Below are 23,102 nucleotides of genomic sequence, written 5' to 3' on the forward strand. Positions count from 1 at the left end.
TAAGATACAAGACATGTGTCAAGTCCTTCAGTGCTTTGAGGAATGCACACGGCTGGTTAGTGCAGACAACGCCGTAATAAGCATGAGCATCCCCCTAATGCGTCTGCTGATGCAAAGTTTGACGCACATAAAGGAGCAGGCGTCTGCACCAGAGGAAGAGGAAAGCCTTGATGACAGTCAGCCATTGTCTGGTCAGGGCAGTGTACAGGACGAGGTAGCGGGCGAAGAGGAGGTGGAGGACGAGGAGGATGATGGGGATGAGTATATTTTTAATGCCGAACCTTTCCCGGGGGCACAGGAATTTGGTTGCGTGTCACGGCCGGGTTCTGGTTTTTTGAGGGACACAAGTGACGTAGATTTGCCTGCAACTGCCCCTCAACCAATCACAACCGGAGATTTGACAACTGGAACTTTGGCCCACATGGCGGATTATGCCTTACGTATCCTAAAAAGGGACACACGCATTACGAAAATGATGAACGATGACGATTACTGGTTGGCCTGCCTCCTTGATCCACGCTATAAAGGCAAATTGCAAAATATTATGCCACATGAGAACTTGGAACTAATATTAGCAACCAAACAATCAACTCTTGTTGACCGTTTGCTTCAGGCATTCCCAGCACACAGCGCACGTGATCGTTCTCACACGAGCTCCAGGGGGCAGCAGACTAGGAGTGTTAGGGGTGCACACATCAGAAGTGGCATTGGACAGAGGGGTTTTCTGACCAGGTTGTGGAGTGATTTTGCTATGACCGCAGACAGGACAGGTACTGCTGCATCAATTGAAAGTGACAGGAGACAACATTTGTCCAGTATGGTTACTAACTATTTTTCATCCCTTATCGATGTTCTCCCTCAACCGTCATTCCCATTTGATTACTGGGCCTCCAAATTAGACACCTGGCCAGAATTGGCAGAATATGCATTGCAGGAGCTTGCTTGCCCGGCAGCAAGTGTCCTATCAGAAAGAGTATTCAGTGCTGCAGGTTCAATATTAACCGAAAAAAGGACTCGTCTGGCTACCCAAAATGTTGACGATCTAACATTCATTAAAATGAACCACAACTGGATTTCGAAATCTTTTGCCCCACCTTGCCCGGCCGACACCTAGCTTTCCTATGAAAAGCTCTTGCCTGTGAATTACTTTTCTAATGTCTAATTTGCTGCAGCTGATTGTACAGCATACGACATGTTTACACCTCCCTAAATGGCAAAACTCCCCACACGGGGCCGTGGTATCGCGACTTGGCGCAAGCACCCGTGAGACTGCTGTTTGTCTGAAGAGGTGGGTGTGCTCGCTTTTGGTTGACGGCATTGCTACTGGGTCCCTCATAGTACAATGTAGTGTCTCTGGCGGTGGTGGTGCGCACCCAACGTCAGACACACCGTTGTAACATGAGGGGCCCTGGGGCGGTCCCGCCGGCCTCAAGAGAGTTCCCCCCTACCCCAGCTCAAAATGTGCTCTACCACGTGCAAAATTATGTCGCACAGCTCCACCAATCTTTAGTCTATTCGCTGACATCATTCAATGTCTGGCACTGACAATACAAATTTGTAGACATCTATGATGCAACTTAAAGTAGTCTGTGTCTGTGTCCTATATTGGCACCATTAAATAGTTACTGCCAAATTACTATGTCAGAAACTCAGTAGATGAGCCCACCCCTGTACCTAAGTATGCCACCTTTTTTTTTTGTTTTGGTTGTTTTGCGAGACATTAACATCTATTTATATTTTGGGAGTACTGGGACAGACACTCCTTGCACTACTCCTCCACTCACCACCAAGCTGCCTGTGTATCCATGTAACCGCTGTAAAACTGCCATGAGCCTATTGTTTGTTATTTTAGGCCTTTGATAGCCTGTCTGCGGCCCCTACTTGCAATACTCCTCCACTGACCACCAAGCTGCCTGCCCGTGTATCCATGTAACCGCTGTGAAACTGCCATGAGCCTATTGTTTGTTATGTTAGGCCTTTGATAGCCTGTCTGCGGTCCCTACTTTAAATACTCCTCCACTGACCAGACCACTGCTGCCCGTGTACCCCTGGAACCAATTATAAAGTGCCTACAGCCAGCCCATTTTCTTATGTTAGGCCTTTGAAGCCTGTCTGCGGTCCCTACTTTAAATACTCCTCCACTGACCACCAAGCTGCCTGCCCGTGTATCCATGTAACCGCTGTAAAACTGCCATGAGCCTATTGTTTGTTATTTTAGGCCTTTGATAGCCTGTCTGCGGCCCCTACTTGCAATACTCCTCCACTGACCACAATGCTGCCTGGAGTGCCTGCCTGTGTATCCATGTAACCGATGTAAAACTGCCATGACTGCCTACTGTTTGTTATTTTAGGCCTTTGATAGCCTGTCTGCAGCCCCTACTTGCAATACTCCTCCACTGACCACACCAATGCTGCCCGTGTACCCCTGGAACCTATTTAAAAGTTCATAGAGCCTAGTTATATATTTTATTTACTATTAATAAGGCCATGATGGACTACGCTGTACCACGCTACAAGCTAACCAGTCGACACTTCTTTTGCGAGAAAAGCCATCCCAACCCTCCACCAGCATGTAGAAGACCGCATTGTCCATGCACTCTGGCAATCTGTGAGTACAAAGGTGCACCTGACAACAGACGCATGGACCTGTAGGCATGGCCACGGAAGATTACGTGTCCATTACGGCGCAATGGGTTAATGTGGTGGATGCATGGTCCACAGGGGACAGCCTACTAAGTCTGTCTGCAGTCCCTAATTCAAATTGTCCTCCACTGTCTAAATCGGAACTTCCACCTTCTGGCTTTCGGCCTATAGTATCAGAAATTAAACTGCATTTGGCCTTCAACTTTGGTTAGGGCCTACTAACGGCTTCTGCCCCTCCCTGGTGTTGCCCTCAACTAAATAAAGCTGAGCTTCAACCTTCCGGCTCTCATTATGTGGTTTTAAAAAAAAAAATGGTGGTTAGGGCCTACTAACGGCTTCTGCCCCTCCCTGGTGTTGCCCTCAACTAAATAAAGCTGAGCTTCAACCTTCTGCTCCAAATTACCATTTTAAAAAATGCAATAGGCTTTTCAGGCCTACTAAAGGTGTCTGTCTGTGTGCCCCTCCCTGGTGTTGTCCTCAACTAAATAAAGCTGAGCTTCAACCTTCCGGCTCTCATTATGTGGTTTAAAAAAAAAAAATGGTGGTTAGGGCCTACTAACGGCTTCTGCCCCTCCCTGGTGTTGCCCTCAACTAAATAAAGCTGAGCTTCAACCTTCTGCTCCAAATTACCATTTTAAAAAATGCAATAGGCTTTTCCGGCCTACTAAAGGTGTCTGCCCCTCCCTGGTGTTGTCCTCAACTGAACAAAGCTGAGCTTCAACCTTCCGGCTCTCATTATGTGGTTTTAAAAAAAAAATGGTGGTTAGGGCCTACTAACGGCTTCTGCCCCTCCCTGGTGTTGCCCTCAACTAAATAAAGCTGAGCTTCAACCTTCTGCTCCAAATTACCATTTTGAAAAATGCAATAGGCTTTTCAGGCCTACTAAAGGTGTCTGTCTGTGTGCCCCTCCCTGGTGTTGTCCTCAACTAAATAAAGCTGAGCTTCAACCTTCCGGCTCTCATTATGTGGTTTAAAAAAAAAAAATGGTGGTTAGGGCCTACTAACGGCTTCTGCCCCTCCCTGGTGTTGCCCTCAAGTAAATAAAGCTGAGCTTCAACCTTCTGCTCCAAATTACCATTTTAAAAAATGCAATAGGCTTTTCCGGCCTACTAAAGGTGTCTGCCCCTCCCTGGTGTTGTCCTCAACTGAACAAAGCTGAGCTTCCACATTCTGGCTTTCGCCCTATACTATCAGATATTAAACTGCATTTGGCCTACTAGTGTGGTTAGGCCCTTGAAACAGTGTCTGCTGCTCTTGGGTTTGCTACTCCACTGAACAAAGCAATGCCGCCTGTTTAGTCCTGTTACCAATTTTGAACTGCATGTAGCCTACTTTATTCTTTGGCCCTATATCTGTTTCCTCCTCATCCTGCCCATTGCCCAGCCACTGCTAAATGAGTCTGCTGGTACATTGACCTAGACCACTACATTCCCCTTGTACTCTACACAGCCAGAATCTGTCCCTGCTGAAAGTAAGGTTCCCCTTCCCGCATGTTATACCACCTTACACAGGGACAAAGAGGAAGGTGCAGATGAAAGTGCAGGTTCCTTCATCAGGTGGGGGGGCATACTCGTTGGCGACGTCACTGGCACAGGGCCCCTCAGAGTACGCAAAAGTGTCGCTGCTGGTGGGAGGCGCCCCCGCCATGCAAACACACCGCCGTACTTTGAGGGGCCCTGTGCCAGTGGCAATGCGAACGAGTGGGCCCCCCCTGCTTGCTCAGGATCACAGCACTTGCAACTTTTAAATACTTACCTTTCCCTGCAACACCGCCGTGACGTAGTCCGCATTTCCTGGGCCCACGAAAAACTTGAGCCAGCCCTACTCCCCCCACAACTTTCCCCCAATTCCCTATGCCCAACTATTATTATACAGTTAATTAAGATTGGCAAGCTTCAGAAACAAGAATGGATGTTTTTGGCATTAAAATGGGCACTGTAGGTGTTTTCCTGGCCTCCACTCACTGCCGACTATGCTTCCCCATTGACTTGCATTGGGTTTCGTGTTTCGGTCGATCCCCGACTTTTAGCGATAATCGGCCGACTGCACTCGACTCGACTCTGGACAAAATCGGGTTTCCCAAAACCCTACTCGATCTTAAAAAAATGAAAGTCGCTCAACCCTAGTTCTGAGTTTTTGTTACTTTGTAGTTTGTGCATTCACCTTTTGGTTTTTTGTTCCCCTCACTCTCATATTGTTTATTCCTGTTTATTTGTTTTGTGGTGCTGTTTACACTGTTCACCTCCTGGGGTGGGGGTTGGGGGTTTAGTTCAGGGTTTAACAGGAGACAGGGACAGGTCGGTGACTTGGGCCTCCCTACCTTCAAAAGACAGGGCTTTCCATAGCCTGAGGGGCAGTTCAGGGGCCCAGATTCCTCATCTCCTGTTTTCCTATTTCTGCCCCGTGACACCAGGTCTAGGAAGACTTCTTGTGGTCCCAAACTTCTTACATTTAAGGATTATGGAGTTCACTGTGCTCTTAGGAACCTTGAGTACTGCAGAAATTCTGTTGTAACCTTGGCCAGATCTGTGGCTTATCACAATTCTTTCTTTGAGCTCCTTGGCCAGTTCCTTTGACTTCATGATTCTCATTTGGTCTGACATGCACTGTGAGCTGTGAGGTCTTATATAGACAGGTGTGTGCCTTTCCAAATCAAGTCTTATCAGTTAAATTAAACACAGCTGGACTCCAATGACGGAGTAGAACCATCTCAAGGAGGATCACAAGGAAATGGACAGCATGTGACTTAAATATGAGTGTCTGAGCATAGGGTCTGAATACTTATGACCATGTGATATTTCAGTTTTTTCTTTTTTATTAAATTTGCAAAAAAATCTACATTTCTTTTTTTTTATCAGTTAAGATAGGTTGCAGAGTGTACATTAATGTGAAAAAATGAACTTTTTTGAATTTACCAAATGGCTGCAATGAAACAAAGAGTGAAAATTTAAAGGGGTCTGATCATATCACCTATAAGTAGCAGAATTGCTAACTTGCTATCAGCGCCGACCACTGGGTGGCGCTCATAGCAAGCCATCAATGACAACCATAGAGGTCTGTAGAAGACCTCTGGTTGTCATGCCAACCCACTCACGTGACAAGGGTCACCGGTGGGCGGATTTCCAGCCTGAGGGCTGGAAGCACACGTTAAATGCCTGTCAGAGTTTGACAGCGGCATTTAATGGGTTAATAGCCACGGGTGGATCGCGATTCCACACGTGGCTGTTCCGGGCACGTCAGCTGTTCAAAACAGCTGACTTGTTGGCAAAGATGTGGGCTCACCGCTGGAGCCCACATCAAAGGGGGAAACATGACATGCGCTGTACATGTACGGTGTATGAAGTGATTCACTTAATTGTATGACATTAGGCTGAGTCAATGGAAATTACAATTTTTTCCTATAAAATGTTACTTTGCCTTCAAGTTGTCAATTTTCAAAAGGGATAAAAGCAGAAAATGAACCACAAAATATGTTATTCAATTTCTCCTGATTACGCCAGTACCTCATATGTGGTCAAAAATTACTTTTGAGGCACAGTGCAAAGCTTAAAAGTGAAGGAACACATATGGTAGTACACATTTTTCTGAAATGGTTTAAGGATGCCATGTCACATTGGTAGAGCACCTGAGGTGTCAGAACAGCAGAACAACCCCATAAGTGACCTCATTCTACAATTACACCTCTCAATCAATTCATCTGGAGGTGCATTGATCATATTGACACTATATGTGATATGTGTATCACATAATTTTATACCATTTGATGGTGAAGAAAAAATAATTATATTTTTACCACAAAAATGTTGTTTTAGAGGCGCATGCGTGAAGCTTGATGCTGGCGGTTTGGCAGCGCTGAGCTCCGCTCCCCACTAAAACGAGAATCGCCCCTATTAGCACGCCGACTAACGCACAAGGGACACTGAGGATCTCCTCACTTACCCCGGACATCGGAGAAATAATATGGCAAAGAAGGGAGGCCCCACTCAGCCGGTAAGCCGCTCAATAGCGGAGCTGCTTGCCGACCCCAGCAGCTCCTAAATGGCCGCCGCAGCTCAGGTCTCAGAGACTTCTATCCCCCTCACTAGGCAGCAGGACGCTGCAGGAGGCAGCGAGGAGAGGCTCACTCAGGAGGATGCAGTAGTGCCCACAGCAGCACTTATCAAAACCCTCCAAGAAACATTTAAACAGGAACTCGCTCTGGCTATGCAAAAAGTCACAGTTCAAACGCAGGAGATACTACAGCGTACTTCCTCATTAGAGGATAAAATGGACACGGTGACAGACGCACTTGAGGAAGATCAGGAACATATAAAACAACAAATGGAGCAAATACATGAGCTGGAAATTAAATGTGAAGACTATGAAAATCGATCACGCAGGAGCAATCTCCGTATACGGGGTCTCCCTGAATCAATAGTGACATTGAAGGAGACGGCGTCTGCCCTATTCGCTGCACTCCTTCCACAGGTGGATCCCGCCATGCTGCACATTACCAGGATACACAGAGCGCTGGGTAAATCAAGGTCTGATACTACTCCAAGGGATGTAATCCTGAAGTTACATTATGAAGAAACCAGAGATCTCATCCTAATGGCCGCACGGGACTCTCCAAATCTTCCAGGTGTTCCAAACTCAGTTCACCTTTATGCTGACATTGCCCCTGCCACACTTAACAGATGCAGAGAGTTCAGACCTCTCACTTCAGCACTGCAAACTGCCAAAATAAGGTACAGATGGGGTTTCCCATTTGCTCTGTCATTCTCCCACGACAATAAGCACTTCACATGTCGGTCTTTTGAAGAGGGAAGACGTATAATTGAACAGATGGGCATCAAGATTTCAGAAGACCTCCAACCATTACCTCAAAGAAAACCAAGACCAACTAGGGAGTGGAGAGAGGTCCCCAGAGTGACAAGAAGCCAACGCGCGAATCCTACCTGAAGATCACTGACAGTGCGGCAGTATTATTTAACTTTGTTCCTTCCTGCTTACTATCTATAAGAGTTGAATATTACCCATGAATGGGTGGATCCGGACATCCAGATAGAATCCAAAGATTGTACAGTATACCAAGGAGTCCCCTCCTATCCTCTATCCTTCCCTTCCCCCCACCCCCCTTCTTTTTTTTTTTTACTTATTGTTATTTTTTTTATTTTTTTATCTTTCTATCCACACTTGATCAAAATACAATCTAATAAGGGAAGTCAACGTAAAAAACTTTTTGCGAGGCCCAGTTATTTTTTTTTTAGGTTAAATTTATGCACCATTAAGGGACCTCGTGACTTATGGCAATTTGAAGGGGTTGGGCTCGTTGGGGGTTTGCACATGTTGCCTAATTTTAGTGAAACCTGGTTTTTCCCACATAATATGGGTCACCGGCTCGCTATGTTGTTTGGGCATCTAGCCCACATGATTATATATGTACGTTTTGTGTTGTCTTGTTCCGTCTTCTTTCCCCCTCCCTCTCTTGTATTTACTCAACACAGGATCGTAGATGTCTGTTCCAGATGCTATGTCCCATTCCCTGGACGTCGCGTGGATCGGTGCCCTGAAATGCATGGGGCTGGGGGAAAACTTAGGGGTAAGCTTATATCCGCAATAATAACCCAACCCTTTTATGTGTAGGGTCCTATCCCACAATGTGAGGGGGTTTAATTCCCCCATTAAGCGTAAAAAAGCCTTCCTGGACTACAAAGAACAAAAACCTGATGTCCTTTGCCTTCAGGAAACTCACTTTTCCACCTCATCTTGCCCGAGGTATTTCGACCCAAACTATTCCCGTGTACAGGTCCTTCTCAAAAAATTAGCATATAGTGTTAAATTTCATTATTTACCATAATGTAATGATTACAATTAAACTTTCATATATTATAGATTCATTATCCACCAACTGAAATTTGTCAGGTCTTTTATTGTTTTAATACTGATGATTTTGGCATACAACTCCTGATAACCCAAAAAACCTGTCTCAATAAATTAGCATATTTCACCCGTCCAATCAAATAAAAGTGTTTTTTAATAACAAACAAAAAAACCATCAAATAATAATGTTCAGTTATGCACTCAATACTTGGTCGGGAATCCTTTGGCAGAAATGACTGCTTCAATGCGGCGTGGCATGGAGGCAATCAGCCTGTGACACTGCTGAGATGTTATGGAGGCCCAGGATGCTTCAATAGCAGCCTTAAGCTCATCCAGAGTGTTGGGTCTTGCGTTTCTCAACTTTCTCTTCACAATATCCCACAGATTCTCTATGGGGTTCAGGTCAGGAGAGTTGGCAGGCCAATTGAGCACAGTAATACCATGGTCAGTAAACCATTTACCAGTGGTTTTGGCACTGTGAGCAGGTGCCAGGAAGCATGAAGTGCTCCAAAATCTCCTGATAGCTAGCTGCATTGACCCTGCCCTTGATGAAACACAGTGGACCAACACCAGCAGCTGACATGGCACCCCACACCATCACTGACTGGGTACTTGACACTGGACTTCAGGCATTTTGGCATTTCCTTCTCCCCAGTCTTCCTCCAGACTCTGGCACCTTGATTTCCGAATGACATGCAAAATTTGCTTTCATCAGAAAAAAGTACTTGGGACCACTTAGCAACAGTCCAGTGCTGCTTCTCTGTAGCCCAGGTCAGGCGCTTCTGCCGCTGTTTATGGTTCAAAAGTGGCTTTACCTGGGGAATGCGGCACCTGTAGCCCATTTCCTGCACACGCCTGTGCACGGTGGCTCTGGATGTTTCCACACCAGACTCAGTCCACTGCTTCCTCAGGTTCCCCAAGGTCTGGAATCGGTCCTTCTCCACAATCTTCCTCAGGGTCCGGTCACCTCTTCTCGTTGTACAGCGTTTTCTGCCACATTGTTTCCTTCCAACAGACTTACCATTGAGGTGCCTTGATACAGCACTCTGGGAACAGCCTATTTGTTGAGAAATTTCTTTCTGGGTCTTACCCTCTTGCTTGAGGGTGTCAATGATGGCCTTCTTGACATCTGTCAGGTCGCTAGTCTTACCCATGATGGGGGTTTTGAGTAATGAACCAGGCAGGGAGTTTTTAAAAGCCTCAGGTATCTTTAGCATGTGTTTAGAGTTAATTAGTTGATTCAAAAGATTAGGGTAATAGGTTGTTTAGAGAACCTTTTCTTGATATGCTAATTTTTTGAGACAGGTTTTTTGGGTTATCAGGAGTTGTATGCCAAAATCATCAGTATTAAAACAATAAAAGACCTGACAAATTTCAGTTGGTGGATAATGAATCTATAATATATGAAAGTTTAATTGTAATCATTACATTATGGTAAATAATGAAATTTAACACTATATGCTAATTTTTTGAGAAGGACCTGTATATACATCGTCAGGCCCAAACAAGACAAAAGGAGTGGCAGTGCTCTTCAAGAACAGCTTTCCAATACAGATTACCAGTTCTTTTTCAGATGATGAAGGAAGGTATTTAATCCTACTAGGCACATTACAAGGGCAAACAATCTGTGTTGTGAATAGCTACTTCCCGGCCTCTTCTCAATTTTTGGTTTTTAAGTCGATTCTATCTAAGCTAGATACCTACTCATTTCGACATCTGATCTGGTGTGGGGATTTTAATTTTACAATAAATCCTACACTAGACAGTAACGCCATAAGACGCACTGACATTACTAAAAATGAGAGGAAAAAAGTTCTCCGATTAATGAAGGAACACCACTTGGCAGACATGTGGAGAGAGATGAATGGTAATACTAGAGGTTATACATACTACTCTCCTGCGCACAAAACATATTCCAGGATAGATCTCCAGCTGACAAAAACCACCTCACTCCCTACAATCCTATACTCCCGTCATGTACATTCTGCATGGTCTGACCATGACGCAGTACTTTCAGTCTTCAAATTCAACGTGTCCACCTCCAGCTTATACAGATGGAGACTTAACGAATCACTACTAACTGACCCTGTGATTACCAATACAATTAAGAATGAATTAATTGACTATTTTAAAATTAACACTACAGAAGACATGCCTCCTGGAATTGTCTGGATGACACATAAGAAATACATAACTGGCTCACTAATCAAGCTGGCATCTCAAAAAAAAAAGCAAGAACTGAACTTCAAACCAGATTAGAAAACAAATTAGCAAAACTGGAGCTGGCTAATCAGACATCCATCTCCCTCTACCTCTCCAGACAAATTCAGGAAACAAAAATTCAATTAGATGCCGTTCTCACCTCAAGAACTGAGAAGGCATTGACTTGGACGCAAGCCACATTTTACAAATTTGCTAATAAACCAAGTAGATTGCTAGCTCGTAAGTTACGCTCTAGGGAAATGATCAACACAATTTTCTCAATAAGGGATAACTCGGGAAGGATATCGTCTCATCCAGATATGACATATAACATATATAGGACATTCCATAAATATTACCAAAATTTGTATGCCCAGCCCGAGTCCCTATCACCCCACCCAATACAAAAATTCCTACAGGATCTCCGCCTGCCTACAATTTCAAAATCATCAGCCAAGCAACTCCATTCAGAAATATCCATTAAGGAAATCCAGTCAGTTATTGAAACGTTGAAAAAGGGGAAGGCTCCTGGCCCTGATGGACTTACGGCCATAAACTACCAAAAATTCACTGAAATCCTCTCACCCCATATCAAAAAATTTGGAGACGCTCTTCTCCACGACTCAAAGATGGCCCCGGAGTTCTTGGTATCCCATGTTACAGTCCTGCCCAAGCCCAAAAGAGACCATTTATTGACCAAGAATTTCAGGCCTATTTCCTTACTAAACGTGGATTTGAAAATATTCACAGCAATCATTACAAGTAGACTAAATCACCTACTGCCCTCTCTTATTCACAGAGATCAGGTGGGGTTTATACCATCAAGGCAGGCCCCGGACAATATTAGACGCAATCTTAACCTTATCCATACCGCAAACATTCGCAAAGAACAGATTTTAATACTAGCCTTGGACATTGAAAAGGCGTTTGACTCGCTCTCCTGGAATTACCTCTTTCATGTCCTATCTAAATTTGGCTTCACTCACGAGTTTGTAGAATGCATTAAATCACTTTATGATCATCCCACAACGTATCTAAAACTCCCAACATTGAGCCCTTCACCCATATCTATTCAACGTGGTACCAGACAGGGATGCCCACTCTCCCCGGCATTATTCGCTCTAGCCATGGAGCCTCTGGCTGAAGCCATTAGAACAAATTGGAATATTACTGGACTGTCCAACCTAGGTGACCAATACAAGGTAAGTCTGTTCGCAGACGACCTTCTTCTGACTATTACCAATCCCCATACAACAATTCCCAATCTTCTATCACTACTCCATACATTTGAGGACATCTCGGGACTTAAAATCAATATAGATAAATCGGAGGCACTTTTTATAAATACCAGTAAAGCTGTACAAGATACTATCACTTCCCAATTTAAATTCGCAAAGAGAGAAAATTATTTAACCTACTTGGGAATTAATATTACAACAAATAGATCGACCCTTTTCAAGTGGAACTACACTCCGCTTATTCAGAACCTTCATAATGATTTATCCAGATGGGCATCACTGAATTTATCCTGGCTAGGAAGGATACATACAGTAAAAATGATATCCCTCCCACGGTTCCTATATCTTTTTAGATCTCTCCCAATAACGATTTCAGCCAAAACATTCTCTAAACTTCACGCTACAATTTCTAAATTTGTATGGCAAAATAAAAGGGCAAGAATTCATCTAAAATTAATGTTCTTCCATAGGAGGCGTGGGGGAGTTTCGCTTCCAAATCTTTCTTTATATTACAAAGCTGCACAAATAGCACAACTAACCAACATTTGTGCCCAAAATAACAAGCCGAGATGGGTCCACTTGGAGTCACATCTTATTAAGCCACTATCACTACCAGGCCTAATGTGGTCCACGGGAAAAATCCCTAAAGAGCTTATTCTAACGGCACCATACACGGCTCACTCTTTCAATTTATGGAGACGAGTTAGATTCAAATATTTATTGCAATCAGACCCTTCACCTCTGATCTCTATATTGGGTAATCCGATGTTCGTCCCAGGTCTCGATTCACATTTGTTTGCGTGGTGGATTTTGAGGGGGATTACTACAATAAAACGCCTGTGTAACCCATTTAATGTTTTGATGGACAGAGCAGAATGCATAAGGAAGTTCGAGCCCCCGATTAGGGAAACAATGCGCATTAATCAAGTCCTACACTTTGCTGGTGGGTTAACCCAAAATAGACATCCCATCCCTGTTTCCAGTTTTGAACAAAAGTGCCTCTCCGATCCATTGGGTAGAGGAACGGTATCATTACTTTATTCGATTATGAACCCACCTGATGATCATGAAAAATTGAGATTCATGAAACAGTGGGAGGAGGAGTTGGGTGTTGAGCTGCCAGTGGAGGCTTGGAGGAGGTGCTGTGACATGCTGTCCAAGGGCAGTCATCAATCTTCATTGGCGGAGACCTCAGTCAATGTTCTCCATAGGACCTATTTGGTACCAACTAAACTTCATAGCATGTTCCCGAATGTCTCAAGTTCTATGCTTTCGGGGATGTAGCTTACCCGGGGATATGAAACATATGGTGGACATGCCCAGTGGTATCTAACTTATGGCAAAAGATAAATCTCCTGGTGGACCAGTTGGCGGGGAGAAAAACCAATTTGGACGCCTCTGTTTTTCTCCTTGGGGCGAGACACCCAGCTCTTCCTAAAAGTTTATTTAAGTTGGTTACTTTCCTTTTCATGGCTACTAAAATACACATTGCTTCGAGGTGGAGGTCCCCCACGTTGTCACTGCAATTGGTTAAGGAAAGGATGAATAAAATCATGCTTTATGAATGCATTGAGGCTACTAGAAATGATATGTGGGACCAATTCTTTAAAATATGGAGCCCATGGATGGATTTGCAGCCTAATTTACACTTGAGTCAGACTCTACGCCTGTCGCCATAGTGGATTGAACCTGTGGGGACAATAACTGATAAATATCAAGATGTAAATGCAGTTTCCCTCTCCCTCATTGTTCCTTCCTTTTGTTGTCTTTGTAGTGTCTCCCCCTATGTTAATAATAAGTTTGTGTTTTTTACATTTCTCAGTTAAAGACTCCCCTGTGTGGGAGCTCAATTATATTTTGTATTGTATTTGCTGAAGTTGAAATTCCAATAAAAAATTTTTGAAAGTAAAAATGATGTTTTAGCCCCAGATTTTTCATTATCACACAGGGAAATAGGTAAAAATGGCACTAAAATTTGTCACACAGTTTCTGAAGAACATGACAGTACCCCATATGTGTCTGTACTGTACTGCTTAGCCATACTGTGAGATTCAGAAAGGAAGGAGTGCTATTTTACTCTTGCAGAACAAACTTGTGATGCTAGTCACTTCCCACGACCAAGCTAAAGAGTCAGAATAGTCAAGAAGTCCAAGGTCAGAAGCCAGGAGAGTACATCATAAACAGAAGGAAGAGACAAAAGCATGGTCAATACTAGGAGGATAGCGGATCAGAGCAGAAGGGGTTAAACAGACGGATGGTCAGAAGGAAGTCCAGGGTCAGGCAAAAAAAGATCCAGCATACAGATTCCACGGCACAGGGAGCACAAACCTAGAAAATGTATGTCTGACAGAGGTCTGGAAGAAACAGATCAGTTAAGTAGCATGGCAATCACCTGGAATAATGAACACTTGAATACAGCCGACGCCTCCCAGTCTCAGATTGGATAGTCAAGCTGTCAAACAACACATTGACAGCTCAACATGCCCTTGTACCAGATAGGATGGTTGAGCTGTCAACCAAAGTACTGACAGCTTCAGCATGCCCCTGTACCAGATTGGACATTCGAGCTGTCAGTAACTGCATCTCAGATACACTGAGGGATGGAACTGTGACAGTACCCCCTCTTCTAGGGGTGTCATCGGACCCCTGGGCTTCCCAGAAAATTTTAGATGGAAGGCCCTGACTAACCAATTGGCCTTCACATCTCGAGCCGGGACCCAGGATCTCTCCTCTGGTTCATACTCCAGGCCACTGTCTACTGAAAGCAGAGGAGACAGGGATGAGGGAGAAAATGTAAAAGGGACAAACTCCTTTAATAGGGATTTATGGAACACGTTCCATAAATGTATGGAACATTTGTTCCAAAGATTGATTTGTTTTTTCAGTCTGACCATTGGTTTCAGGGTGGTAAGCAGATGAGAATGACAAGTCCATCCCGACTACAAAAAGCTCTCCAAAATTTAGAGAAAAATTATACTCCCCCATCAGACACAATGTTCAGAGGGATCACATGTAACCTTACAATATGAGAAATAAACAACTTGGAGAGTGTCTCTGCATTAGATAATCCTGACAAAGGAACAAAATGAGCTTGTTTACTGAATCCATCAACTACTATTATTATTATTATTTATTTATATAGCATCATTAATTCCATGGTGCTATACATGAGAAAAGGGATTACATACAGGGTTATGATATCGTTAACAGTAAATAAATTTACAATGACAGACTGGTACAGAGGGCAGAGGACCCTGTCCTTGCGGACTTACATTCTTTGGGATAATGGGAAACGGACAGGAGGTCAGGGTGCTGCAGCACTGGTGGTGGTGAGGTGGCAGCTCTGGTGGTGGTGAAGCGGCAGCAGCTCGGGTGGTTGGTGAGGCGGCAGCAGCTTGGTTGATTGGTGTGGCGGCAGCAGCTCAGGTGGTTGGTGAGGCAGCAGCAGCTCGGGTGGTTGGTGAGGTGGCAGAATGGTTATTGCAGGTTATAGGCTTTCCTGAAGAGATGGGTTTTCAGGTTCTGTCTGAAGGATCCGAGGGTGGTGGATAATCGGACGTGTTGAGGCTTGGAATTCCAGAGGATGGGGGATATTCAGGAGAAATCTTGGAGGCGGTTGTGTGAGGAACGAATAAGTGTGGAGGAGAGTAGAAGGTCTTGGGAGGATCAAAGATTATGTGAGGGAAGATAGTGGGAGATTAGTTCAGAGATATAGGGAGGGGACAGGTTGTTGATGGCTTTGTAGATCAGTGTTAGTAGCTTGAACTGGATTCGTTGGGGAATTGGGAGCCAGTGGAGGGATTTGCAGAGGGGAGCAGCGAGGAGAGAGGTGGATTAGTCGAGCAGCAGAGTTGAGGACAGACTGGAGTGGTGCAAGGGAGTTAGCGGGGAGGCCACAGAGGAGGGTGTTGCAGTAATCGAGATGGGAGATGATGAGGGCATGCACAAGAGTTTTAGTAGATTGTGGGCTGAGGAAGGGGACAGATTCTGGCAATATTTTTGAGGTGGAGGAGACAGGAGGTGGCAAGAGTTTGAACGGCGGTTTTAAGGACAGGGCAGAGATGAGTTTGGTTTTGTCTACATTGAGTTTTAGGAAGCGAGAGTTGAAGGAGGATATGGCTGACAGACACTCCGGGATTCTGGACAGCAGAGAGGCGACATCTGAGCCAGAGAGGTAGATCTGAGTGTTCTCCGCATATAGGTGGTATTGGAAGCCATGGGACTTTATGAGTTGTCCTAGGCCGAGGGTATAGATGGAAAAAAGTAGGGGCCCTAGGACAGAGCCTTAAGCCTTAACTACTACCCAGGTTTCAGTTTTCCCATCAGAGAGAGGTAAATCTGTAATGAAATCCATGGACAAATGTGTCCATGGTCTTTCTGGAATTGGCAATGGAGCCAATTCCCTAGCCGGCCGCTATGACTGACTTTGGCTCGTGCACAGACTTCACAAGCAGAAACAAAGTCTTTAATATCATTATGCATGGATAGTGACCAAAAAAGTCTAGCAAACAGCTTTCTGTGTAGCATTAACCCCAGGATGACCACTTAAGACAGAATCATGAAATTCCTGTAACATCCACAATCTTAGGTACACAGGCACAGATAATTTGAACTTTGGGGAAGGGAAAAGATCCAACGACTGGAATTTAAGAATCTTCTCTTCCAATTCTGAGGTTATCATTGAAACCACAATACCGTGCAGAATAATGGAGGATGGCAGGTGTCTAGGAGGAAATGAATCTAGACTACAAGATAATGCATCAGCTTTCACATTCTAACCTGAACCTTTCACCTGACCTTTCACCCTGACCTGAATGTAATACAAACATTAAATCGAGAGAAAAACAAGGACCATCTTGCCTGTCTGGGAGTTAACCTTTTAGCTGATTCAATGTAAGCTAAATTCTTGTGATCTCTGATCACCGTAACTAGATGAACCGCCCCCCTCCAAAAAATGTCTCCATTCCTCAAATGCCAATTTGCCAGGAAGTAACTCCCGATTCCCAACATCATAATTTCTCTCCGCTGATGAAAATTTTTGGGAAAAAAAAGCACATGGACGCAGGTTAGTCAAAGTTTTGGACCCCTGCGATAAGACGGCCCCCACTCCGATCTCCAAAGCATCCACCTCCTCAATGAATGGTTCTTGAAGATCAGGTTCGATCAGATATGTGCACACATAAAGCACTTTTTTAATCTTTCAAAAGCCCTGATAGCTCCCAGTGCCCAAACTTTGAGATTCACCCACTTACATCTAAAGTCAGTTAATGGTTTAGCAATCTGCGAAAACCCCTTTTAAAATTTCCTATAATAGTTGGCGAATCCCTGAAAACGTTGCAAAGCCTTAAGATCACGAGGTTGAATCCAATCAATAATGGTCTGCACCTTCCCAGGGTCCATCTTAAACTCTTCTGCTGACAAGATAAACCCCAAGAAAAAGATTTCCTGAACAGAAAAAACACATTTCTCTAATTTAGCAAAGAGTTCTCCCTCAATCTCTGTAACACAACACGAACATTTTCCTGGTGAGGGTCCAAGTCTGGCGAGAAAATTAGAATGTCATCAAGGTAAATCAAAATCTTCCAGTGCAATCAGAGAAAATATATTTCTTAAAATTTTGAAACACCACGGGTACTTTAGATAATCCAAAAGGCATGACAAGGATTTCTAAAAGACCCTCAGACATTAAAAATGCCTTTTTCCATTCATCACCCTTCCGGATGAGTATCAAATTGTAAGTCCCTCTAAGATATAGCTTAGATAACACCCTGGCCCCCATAAGCTGATGATGTAGGTTAGGGATGAGTGGAAGTGGGTAAGTATTTTTAACGTGATCTTGTTTAGTTCTCGGAAATCAAGGCAAGGATGGAGACACCCATCTTTCTTTTTAACAAAGTTAAAAAATCCAGCAGCTATAGGTGAGGAGGAAGTACGGGTATGACCCTTCCGTAAACTTTCGTTAACTTATTCTTTAATAGCAATCCGTTCAGGCCCTGAAAAATTGTAAAGACAAGCTTTAGGCAATTTGGCCCTAGGAATCAGATCAATAGCACAATGATGGGGAAGTAGTATCTCTACCTGTTTTTCCGAAAACACATCTCCGAAGTCCTTCAGGTACCCGGAAGACCCTTCAGACTGGCGGAGCATATTTGTATGTTTTTTAGACATTATTTTATAACAATTGCAGCTCCATTCCACAATCTCCTTCTGACACCAATCAATAACAGGATTGTGAATCTGCAATCATGGAAACCCTAGTACCAATTCAGCAGGTAAATTATCCAAAACAAAACAAGATGGATTCACAGTGGAATGCTCCCACTTGGAGAGAGAAGTCTACCGTTGCTCTCTTAACCAAATTGTGAGCTAATGTCTTGTCAAGAGCGATGACTTGAATGGGTCTTTCTGAACAGACTGTCCCTAAATCTAACTTCAGAACCAGTCCCGAATTAATAAAGTTAGCAGCAGCCCCAATGTCAATGGACATCAATGTTGATAACACCTGGTTCTCGTAGTATAACATCGTATTTATCAGTACTTTATCAGAGGAAGAAAAAGGTACCTGGGAGTTTGGGTGACCTTCTCATCCATCACCCAAACTCAGATGTTCTCCTGATGGTTTGATAGCTTGAGGATGAGTTGGGCAGTCCTTAAGACAATGTCCAGAGAGACCACAGTATAGACAGTGTCCGAGATCTTGTCTCCATCTTAACACTGCAACACGAAGACTGGCAACTCTAACCTCAGGTAAATGGACCTGCTCTGGGAGAGTATAATGAGCGCCTGCTGTTCATCACATCTTTCACGGATTCTGCAGTCCATTCGTATGGCCTCCATCAGAGTACAAGGGCCGTCATGAAGGACCAGAGCATTCTTGAAGGTTTTTGGAAATGCCTTTTTGGAACTGGCACGTGAGAGCAGTATCGTTCCATAGAACTTCAGTTGACCACTGCCGGAACTCAGTACAGTAGTCCTCAGCTGTGCGACCCCTATGTGCCAGGTTCATGATCTTAGCCTCAGTGACCTGGTTTCTGTCGGGTTCGTCATATATGAGATCTAAGCTGTCAATAAAGGCGTCAACAGAAAACTGTTCTGGGGCTTGTGGGGACAAAGAAAATGTCCAGGTATGAGAACCCCTCGCAGTAGGGACATAATTATTCCCACCTGCTGGAACTCCTTCTCTGACGAACCGGGGTGCAGAGTAAAAAATAATCTACAGCTTTCAGGCAGGGATATCACAGGTGCAGGACAGACCAACTGTACATCAGAGGGTACTGACATCACAGCAACTGACGGCAGTGGGGGCTATGAGTGGTCTTCATCAATTTATTTATCTGACCCTGCAACTGATATTGCGATGACTCCAGACTCTGGCAATCCTTAGCCAGATCCTGGGTCATCTGCGTCAAATTCACCACCTGGTAACAAAGTGTGTGAACAGGATCCATACTGGTGAAAAACAAAAACATATTGGCCAGACGTAATGTGACGCTAGTCACTGCTGATGGCCAAGCCATGAGTCAGAACAGTCATGGAGTCGAAGGTCAGAAGCCAAGAGAGTATGTCATAAACAGAAGGAAGAGACAAAAGCGTGGTAAGGTAATGTTTTGAGGTCAGAATACCAGGAGGATAATGGATCAGAGCAGAAGGGGTTAAACAGACGGATGGTCAGAACAAAGTCCAAGGTCAGGCAACAAAAGATCAAGCACATTGAACTCAAGGCACAGGGAGCACAAACCTACTAGATGAATGTATGTCTGGCAGAGGTCTGGAAGAAACATCTCAGTTAAGTAGCATGGCAATCTCCTGTAAGAATGAGCACTTGGAGACAGCTGATCCCTCCCAGTCTCAGATTAAATAGTCGAGCTGTCAATCAACACACTGACAGCTCAACACGCACCTGTACCAGATAGGATTATTTAGCTGTCAGTCAAAATACTGAAAGCTTCAGCATGCCCCTGTACCAGATTGGACAGCCGCGCTGTCAGTAACTGCATCCTCAGACACACTGAGGGGTGGAACTGTGAAAAAACTATCATAGAATAGTTTGCGGACACCATATGCAGACTACTTAAGTGCCAGAAGAGCAGAATCACTCCTCAACTGGCCTCATTTTGGAAATTACACCACTCTGGGAATTTAGATACAAGTGCTCTGACGATTTTGACTCCATGGGTGTTTGCCAGAAACAAGCAGCAATTAATGTTGCTGAGTGAAAATTGCAAATCTGCCATCATAATGCCCGTACGTTGTAATGTCCACACATAGTAGTGCCCAGCTTGTCCTTCTAGAGACATGCACCCCATATCTTAAATGAGCACTCATTGCTACAGAAATGCCAAATATGGAGGCTAACTTCAGTTTAGGCACAGAGTGAGTCTGAGAATGCAGGGGAGCATTGAAATTTGGGAGCACAGAATTACAGCACAGAATTTAGCTTTTCCAGAGCCTTTGTGCTACTGTTAACGTGGAAGCCCCCTTTATTTCCATTCCATTGACAGATGACGGACCTGAGTGGAGATTTACTTATTTGTGAATTAAGTTGAAGCATTTGTTGGGAACATTTTACGTAACATTTTGGATCACATTTATCCTGTGCTCTACGCATAGCTCTTACATCGGGGTTTCCATTTAAATCTCTGAATGACGTGATTCAGATGAAATCCCTGAGAAATCCATTCACCATAATGAGGCAGCAGAGTTACTCCATACTCCATCTGGCCTCTGTTCAGCAGTACCCTTCTTTTTAGAGGAGCACAAATCTGTGGCCGACATCGCTTTTATGCATTCTCAAAGAGGGACACCACTGGATCATAGGCCAGCCAGCGTCCACAGTGTCTCCATCTGCCTCATTATAGGGAATCTTTTGTCATGCATTCCGTCTGAATCATGTATTTCAGAGATTTACACAAAATCCAGTGTAAGCATTCAGCGTAGACCAGAGGATAAATCTGAGACAAGCCTTACTGCAATCTTTGTGATACAGAATGAACAAATAAATAGTGTAGCAACCCTGCCGGCATCACTGCATGGCCTCCCATCCCCCACATGCCTTACACACCAACTTACTCACTACTTCGGGCCATGCTGTGAGTTCTGTCTTTTGCCGGCTCCATGCTGTGTTCCTCATGTCTCCTGCCTGCTCTGTGCATGCTTCCTGGCTGTGTGCATAGGGGGGACGGTGCCGGCAATTCCTGGCTCCTATAGACTCAGTGTGCACCTTCCTAAGGTGTCCCTCGCCAATTGCCAAGAGGTCTCAGGTACTTAAGGCATTCACACCCTTAGGGGAATGCCTGAGCAACTATTTCCCTCAGTCAGTGCCTTGCTGCTGAGGTGCCAGCTCCTGTCTTGTTTCCGCTATCTCTGGGGGCTGCATTCCCAGACCTGTTACCTTGCGCTTTGTGTTTTTTGTTCCGCCTCCCTGAGAGCTGCATACTCAGGCCTGTGTCCTTGTCCAGTATCTCTTTCCGTGTCCGTCCTTGTCTGTACTGTGTCCTATTCTTGTATCTTAGATTCTGCCCCTGTCCCTGTACCTGACCTTGTCTGGACTCAGTCCTAACTTATATCTGCTTGTTTCCTTGTCTGTGGCTTCCTTTCATTGCTGTGTGTATCCTTGTGTCTTCTCTGTCTGCCCTGCTCTCGCTCCACGCTCTGCGGCTCTGCTCTCGCTCTGCGGTTCCGCTCTGCTTTCTCTCTGCGGTTCCACTCTGCGGCTCCGCTCTGATCTTGCTCTGCAGTTCTGTTCTGCTCTTGCTCTGCGGACCCGCTCTGCTCTCGCTCTGCAGCTCTGGTCTTGCTCTGCTCTTGCTCTGTGGCTCCACTCCTTGCTGTTCTGCCATGCACCGCTCCTTGTGGTTCTAGCCTGCTCCACTCCTTGTGGTTCTGCCCTTCACCACTCCTTGCAGTTCTACCCTGCTCCACTCCTTGTGGTTCTACCCTGCTCCACTCCTTGCGGTTCTACCCTGCACTGCTCCTTGCAGTTCTGCCCTGCACCACTCCTTGTGGTTCTACCCTTCTCCGCTCTTTGCGGTTCTGCCCTGTCCACTCCTTGTGGTTCTGCTCTGGTTTTGCACCTCCTGGGTCTTTGTCCTTTCAGTCTGAACAGGTCCCTACCTGTTCCCATATGTCACTCATACCTGTCCGTCTTCCTGTCCTCCATGAATCAGTCCCTGTTCCCCAGTCTGAACAGGTCCCTACCTGTTCCCATATTCCGCTCGCACCTGTCCATGTTCCTGTCCTGCCCGAGTCAGTCCCTGCTTCTCCAGTGTGTACCGGTCTCTATCTTTTCCCATATACCACTCACACCAGCCAGAATCTCAGCCATGCCTGCCTGCCAGTGTCTCAACCGTGCCCAACTGCCTGCCAGTGTATCAGCCATGACCGCCTGCCTGCCAGTGTCTCAGCCATTCCCGTGTGGCGCCCTAGGGTCCTGGTCGTCACAGTAACATTGCTTTCCTCACGAGGAGAGTAATGTTACGTTTGGCAGTGATGAACGATAACTTTCATCAGGTAACCACCATACACACAACATGTTCACACTCCAGGCCACAAGGGGGAGCTTTTGATCCTATTTACTAGTTGACTCCCCTATATACTGTATATATTGTGGTTTGGAGGGAAAGAGAGGGAGATTGTCAGAGAGACAGAAGAGAGCAGATGGACCTAGAGGGTCAGAACGTCTGAAGGGGCCCCGAGTCTGAAGTACCACAGCTCCTGGAAAGAGACACACAGAAAGTCGAGCATTGTTCAGTGAGAGTGAAGGAGAGTGAAGCAAAAGGAGAAAGACATCAGGGGAGACCAGCCACGAGCAGGCTGCCTACCTCTGAAGCGCAGATAACCGGTAGCCGGACCACCGAGGATTGTAAGGAACTCCATGACTTATGTCAGAGACTGGCAGGACAGCTGAACTGCAAGTTACCTCTCCGCATTAATACCCAGGAGGCACGGTGACACCTATAGAGCCTGCGGCATGCTAGAGTCCCTATAAACCGGCTCAAGTCACCAGTCATACGGGTTATATCCTATCCTATATGGGGACAGAGAGAACAACTGTGAGGACCTTATGTGAAGCCTTAGGCAGTAAGGGACTACAATACCACCGCGCTAGAGGAAGGCTTTTAACTCCCACCTGGTAAAGTGAAACTCTGGATTCGCTTC

This window comes from Ranitomeya variabilis, chromosome 5 (assembly GCF_051348905.1).
Source record: "Ranitomeya variabilis isolate aRanVar5 chromosome 5, aRanVar5.hap1, whole genome shotgun sequence".
NCBI classification, from domain to species: domain Eukaryota; kingdom Metazoa; phylum Chordata; class Amphibia; order Anura; family Dendrobatidae; genus Ranitomeya; species Ranitomeya variabilis.